The sequence below is a fragment of the Mauremys reevesii genome, linkage group 9, assembly GCF_016161935.1.
Source record: "Mauremys reevesii isolate NIE-2019 linkage group 9, ASM1616193v1, whole genome shotgun sequence".
NCBI lineage: Eukaryota > Metazoa > Chordata > Testudines > Geoemydidae > Mauremys > Mauremys reevesii.
The window spans coordinates 89,659,500-89,666,618 of NC_052631.1; the positions used below are offsets into that span (position 1 = coordinate 89,659,500).

The window sequence follows — 7,119 nt, forward strand, 5'->3', positions numbered from 1 at the left end:
CTGACGTACTCCCACCTTTACTTGTTTCACTACTAAAAGGTCGGATTATTGACGCTGCCCCATATACGTGACTTGAACATTCTGGTACCATTTTTTCACCCATAGACCACCAGATGACTTCTCTTGGAACTCAGCCTTTTCCAGATCAATGAACATCAAGTGAATATTTTTCCTTTTCTCTCTATTTTTTCTCAGCTGTCTCAATGCAGAAACAGCATCTATTGTCAACCTTCCTGGCATGAAGCCATATTGATTTGCACTAATATCTGCTTCACTTCTTAGTCTCTTATCGATGACTCTCTGCCACAGTTTCTTTTGTATGACTTATCAGCTTTATACCTCTATAATCTGTGCAGTTGTCAGCATCACTTTTCCCCTTGTATATCGGCACCAAGATACTTTTCCTCTCTGCGTTTGAGATCTTTTCCCATCTCATGATTGAATTGAACAGGGATGTCAGCAGATGGGTACCTTCTTTACAAATATTTTCCATGCCTCAGCAGGGATTTTGTCTGGACGTAGGGCCTTATTAGTTATTTCTGTGATAGTATTTGCCATGTCATCTGGTATGATCGGCTCCACTACACTAAAGTTCATCAATTTGAAGTTGCATTGCTGTCTTGGGTTTTCTTCATTTAAAAGCTGTTCAAAATACCTTTTCCCATTGATTCTTCATGCTACTATCATCAGACAACACTGTATTAGTTTAATCTTGGATGAACCTCACTTCCTTTATATTTTTGGTATTTCTGTTCCTTTCCTTTCCCAGTCTATGTACACTTTCCCCTCTCTCCTTTGTTTGTTCCAAGTCTTCACTTTCGCTTTTGTAGCTACATTCCTGGTCAATTTCTTTACATCTGTGTATTCTTCCAGATCTCATTTATTCCTACTCCTTTGCCAGAATTTAAACGTTTTTCTTTCATCATGCCTTGTACTACTTCTTCACTCCAGGTTTCTTGCTGAATACTCACAAACTTGTTTTGCACTCTCCAATATATTTGTGGCCATAACCCCCCACCCACATTTATCCACTCCTTCTGTGTGTGGTGTCTAAGAAGTCAGTTATGGAGAAGATGAGGTAAAGTCCTCCTTAGCCTTACCGTGTAGTTTTTGTCATCGTATCTTTGATTTTCCTCTGTACCTTTGTTCTAAGAGAAATATTTAGGTGGTCTATATTGATTAGTAAGACTCTCTCCTGCAATTGCCTCACAGTCTTTTATATCTTTTATTTTCTGCTGCGAAACAAGCAAGTAATCAATTTGGCTTCTAGTCCTTCCATTCTTGTAAATAATAAGATGTTCATCTCTTTGTGTAAAGAATGGGTTGGATTCTACTAGGTCATGAGCTTGTGTCATCTGGAATATGTTTTCTTTTGTCATATAATTTTCAATAGCCCAGCCATATGCCTCCTTCCCATCCCAACAAGGTTTGTCTCAGCTAGGGGTGTGTGTGTGTATATTGGGTTGTGCGTGTATATATCATATGTATTATATATACAAACATGCACACATACTTTTCCATAGAGCCAGATGTGTGACCATCTGATGCTGCAGGCTTCTCTCTCTCTTCCCTTATGGAAGTTTGCAGTCTGTGTCTGATGCCAGCATCAGGCTCTATGAAAGTTTATTTATGTTTCATTAATGTAGCTCAAACACATTAAACTACACAAGCAGGATCATAATTTAATATAAGTGCAAAGTGCTAATGCAATAATGCATGCATATTGGATTAGGAAGTGAAAGCTGTTACAAGTCATTTTAGTTCATTTGTAACAATGCCTGAGACTGAGATACTGATGTGGCAAGAACAACTGAAAGAGAGATTTGGGGGTTAGTGAAATTTCCCAAATCTCACCCCAGGAATGCTGTGGAGAAGCAGCACAAGGAAGGCTGGAAGCTTGATGCTACAATCCTTTCCTAGGACACCTTACACAGCAACATGGTTGCTTTGTATGGGGATTGCCACACCACCATCCCTTGACCTTTTCTAACCTACATTGATGTAGCTATGAATGGACATGTGCAAGAGCCTTCACTTACCTTCTACGTTGGCCAGCATCCTCATTCTCTCTCTCTCTCTCTCTCTCTCTCTTGCTTTTATATACATCTTCCTTTCCACCTTCAGATTTTTTTTCCCTTGTAAAGGCTTCACTGGAGGCTCCTACTTTCTGGATCATCTACAGGCTTCAGTTTGCTGCTGCCTCCTTTGAGGGCTTGCTCAGGTCATTCTGGGATAGCTTGCTTGGCTATATAAAGCCAGAGCTTCCCAAAAACTTTATTACAGCAGTAGACAGGGACAGAGACACATCACCGAGAAGCTACCTGAATGCATGTAAGCATCTGCCTGCAATATGAACTTCTAATGCTGACACCTTAGGGTTGCTTTGAAGCACAAAAAAGAAGTGTTTCTTTAAAAAATGCATTTTTTCCTGAGTTTTTTCAAATGAAACTAGCTGTGTTAGATAAAAATATCCAAGCTTTGTGTCTCCCATCCTTCACCACCAAAAAAACCCAATACGGTATTCTGTACAACTAAGGACATGGATTCAGGTGCCTGGATTTCATTGTCATTTAATGAAATCCCTTTAGAAACTGTGAATTCTAGTAGTCTTCCTTCAGTCTTATTGCTCCTTCTCATCCCATCCCAAGGAGGTTTGTCTCAGCTTGGCCCTTAGTGACAGATATTGCTGTGTGAATTCAGAGTGAATCACTTCTTCAAAACATTTAGTCCTTTTTATTTTTCTATGCCCATAATTATCCATGAATGGGCTTTGATTTTTGCTAATATTTTGTCATTCAAAACTGTTTGACAAAACCTTCATGGCCATAATTTTAAGAGGGGCTCATGACCCACAAGTGAGATCAGACTTTCCAAAGTGCTCAGCACTCTGCTACACTCATTGTGCTCCGTGGAGGCTCATGGGTGCTGCGTTTTTGGAAATATGGCCCCAATTTTGGCTCCTGAGTCATTCTGAAAGTCTGGCCCTGTGTGACCAGATATAGGTTGTTTGTGAAATACTTGCTATTTATTAGTTGTGGTGTGTGATTAGTCACTGAAGGTCACAAGGCATTTTTTTGTGTTCCCTGGTGGGATGATTGAAACTCTTATAACCAGGGGTAGAGAAATCCAAAGGGATTCCAAGGTGGCTATGTGAGACTTTCTGGAATAAACTTTTGTGTAAATACATTTATGCAAATATACACCAGACTTTCACTTTCTTCAAACATTTTTTGAGGAAAACTAAACCCTTACAAATATTCATGGAAGATAAATACAAAGATCCACAAACTGTTGTCAGCATGAATTGGTGAAAAGATGTTCACAAACTTTTTTCAGCTTTCTCTTAGCCTTAATGACAGGACATGGGGTCCTGCTTACTGACAATATTCTGCCACATTTACCATTGAGTAGAGAGGTTTACACACAGTAATCTACTACTCAGTAAGGGTGGCAGGCTTGAGCACTTGGGTACGTCTACACAGCAATTAAATACATGCGGCTGGCCCGGCTCAGCTCACTTGGGCTGTGGGGCTGTAGAATTGCTGCGTAGACGTTCGGACTTGGGCTGGAGCCTGAGCTCTGAGACCCCCTGAGGGGGAGGATCTCAGAGCCTAGGCTCCAGCACAAACATCTACAGTGCAATTTATAGCCCTGCAGCCTGAGCCCAAGTCAGCTGACTCGGGACAGCCACGGCTGTGCTGCCGGTCTTTTATTCCAGTGTAGGTGTACTGTTTCTGGAGGGAGTGTCCAATAGCTGTTTTCCAATCTGTGTAACACATTTTATAGAAACTCTCTCACTGATTTCCTAAATTATGATCCTTATATAACAGAACCTCGCCAGGCTGCATTTTATAAATCTCACACAAACTAAAGCAGGCTCTCGGTGCTCTGTGATAATATAAGTGGAGGAATGCTGTAATGAAGTTTCATATTACAAAAGACTTAATTATTGTTACAAAATATGCTACAGCATTATTTAATAGTATGCTGTGAAAAGAATTTGTCAAATAAATGAACAAAGTCAATTTTCGATGCCATCCTTTTAAAATGTTATTCTGCTTACTAATTTGCAAAATGCAATATTTTTCAATTGCTCTCCTAGTCGTGAGTGTGAATTCGCACAGTGCTGTTATGATTGGCTCTGTTCTGCCATTTTACTTCCTTTCGAACTCACAGCCCATGCTTATAGCATCCACTGGATGAGCAAGTCACTGCATGTTGATGAACACTATTTTCATGCAAATTGCATGAATGAGTTGTGTTGCATGTTTTTTTTTTAAAGATAATATTTGAAAAGTGAGTCTTATGCAAAGCATAAGAAGTTTTCCAGTGGAGTTCTTAAGATAGCAAATCACATCTAAAATGATTCATAACAGATTTCTTCTAAAAATACATCCGTATTAAAATGAATAACATGGTAGGCTGTAAATTTACACAAGCAAACTGATACAGAGAAACAGGGGGAACAAATTCATTCTGCTTAAGGCCAACTTCTGCTCTCAGATGTGCATGAATATGTCTCACTGAAGACAATATGTGCTAAATGGATCCAAGGACAGAATTTAGCTCAATTTTTATAGTGGAGGTGCTGAGAGCCATTGAACTAAGCTGTAAACCTGTATATAATGGAAACCACTTCAAGCCAGGTGGTGTGGCAGCACCCCTAGTTCCAGCACCTATGGCTAGAACCGTACAAATTAAATTTTATGATTAACAAAAAGGCTGGGAAATTAAATACCAGGGCATTTTGTGTTCTTTCAATGTCTTTTTTTTTTTTTAAAAACCATTGTTGATAAAGAGATTCAGTCAAATAATTATCAAGGACTCTGTATATGTGGAATCCACTTCAAGACTAAACACACACAATTTACTTTTACGTTAGCCGTCATTAAATGCTACCATCAAGGTAAGGGAAGCCCAGAAATGAATCAACCCCAGAATTACTGAACTATATCTTAATAGAAAAGTCTTCTCATACAACTAACTAATTAAACTTATCCATTCATCCTGCTATCTTTGTTTATATATTGTCTTGCACATTTCTGGTTAAATCCCTGCTCAGTAATTGCTCAGGTTTGAGTGGACATGCTTGTATAATAAAATAACTGGGCCTAAAACTGACAATATTCAGCAACAAATTTCCTGGCATATGCTTTTCTAAGTACTACTACAGATTCTCAAACAATTAAGAAGTCAGCTCACTCAAATAAGAGTATCTGGATACAATAACTGTACAATTTTGCCAAGAATCTCTGTGGGTGCAATTAATTGTTTTGCATTTAAGAAAGATAAGCGAATGAATTATGATATGCATGTCAGCGGTGTTTAAATAAGCATATGCACACTATCGTACAGAAATCACAGATGGATATGCCAAGACCTCCCTTTAGTCTCATGGAATAAATAGTCTCTGCTGGAATTTGATAAGTACCTTTCCCAGTGAAATACTGGCAGCCTCCAAGACTTTGTGGACCAGATCTTTAGCTGATGTTAATTATGGTAGCTGGTGTTAACTGACTTCAGTGGCGGTATGGAGATTTATACCAGCTAGGATCTGGCTCTCTATAATTATTTCACAATAGAAATTCAATCTTTTCAGTTTTAAAATAAAAGGGGAACATCTATTTTTGGATGTAACAATGATAAACCTTATAATACCAATTTGTTTAGTGGAATCTAATAGAAGGAAAATCTCCATGACAAGTCAATTTGAAATGTTGTTTTTTTTTCAGTTGTGAGACTTAAAATCCTTGTAAAATCATAGGATTTATTAGTCACTGGGGTTCCTTTAGTCTCAGAATGTAACTGTCTGATGGCAATGAACATACAGTATCAAGAGGAGGCATGATTAAAACTCAGAGCCATCTGACCGTAAAGTACACTTGACAAACTAAGGGGAGGAAGACAAGCAGCTACGGAACCAATTTTTCTATGTGAATAGGTTCTTTGTAGTCCAGTAATGGGCAACAGCGTGCACAGAGACAAGCAAATGAGTCACATACTCACCCCATATCTTGAGCACAAACAGAATATCAGGGAGTCAGAGGAGCTCAGTCTAAGACCACGGCACCATCAATCTGTAATGATTCAAGCCTATATACAGTACAATCCCCGCCCCCCCCCCCACTAAAATACCAGCAGGAAGTATCTGATTACAAACTCAGGACACCTATTCCCCAAAACTTGGGCCTCTACCCGGTAAGCTAACAGAGCTGTTCCATTAGCTTAGCTAGTAGAAAAAGCTGTCACGAGTGAGTAAGCTCCATCATATTGCACCGTAAGTCAATGACACATGCATAGCTCATTCCTTGATACACCTTGCATCTCTTCCTTGTTGCGATAGCTTCTATCTTTCCCCAAATATTTCCTCCTTTAAAGGAAAAACAAAACAGTTTTGAAAAGGCTGTTTATCTTCGCCTCTTGACATTTAAAAAAAATAAATAAACCAATGTTCATATTTTATGCATTAAAACTAGAGATGAGCCTGAACCAAAAATCTGGATCCAAACTGCTTCAACCTTCGTGAATGTTTGGATCCAAATCCAGGTTTCAGTCTGGCTCCCTAGTCCTATCTCGGGCTGAAGTAAAATCGTGGATCAGAACACGCCTAGATTTTGAAGAAGTCTGGATCCAAATCTGGATTTGAACTTGGGTTGGGCTCACCTTTCATTAAAATGTACATCCTTGTATCCAGCTCTCTGAGTTGCACTATTGGAATAGGGAAAGCCAATTACAAAAATAATACACTGCTCTTCAATAGTGTATTTCATTTGAAGATCTCAGTGCGCTGCACAAACAGTGCAATGTTAGGAATAAAAGGGTTGTAATCCGTCTTAAATTAGATCACAAGACTTCACTGCAGCCCTTACCATGTACAGTGTGAAATCCGTGCTAAAGCCAAGCAATAATCAATGAACAACATAGCGGGCCAAGTTCATTCCTGGTGTAACTCCACTGGATTGTGTAGAGTTACACCAGGAATGAATTTCAGCCTCCTGTGTTTGTGTTTCATACCAATCAATCAAAAGAAAAAAACAGCATGTAACTATTTTTAACACTTACATTAGCATCATAATGGCTCCCCTATTCAGCACTGATACCATGCCAACACTAAGCAGT

At 39.1% G+C, this 7,119-nt stretch overlaps 1 protein-coding gene across 5 annotated transcripts in view; it reads right to left on the minus strand.

The window, feature by feature from the left end:
• Positions 1–7,119, minus strand: part of GRIA3 (glutamate ionotropic receptor AMPA type subunit 3) — a 212,130-nt gene that overhangs the window by 24,056 nt on the left and 180,955 nt on the right. The window lies entirely within an intron of this gene.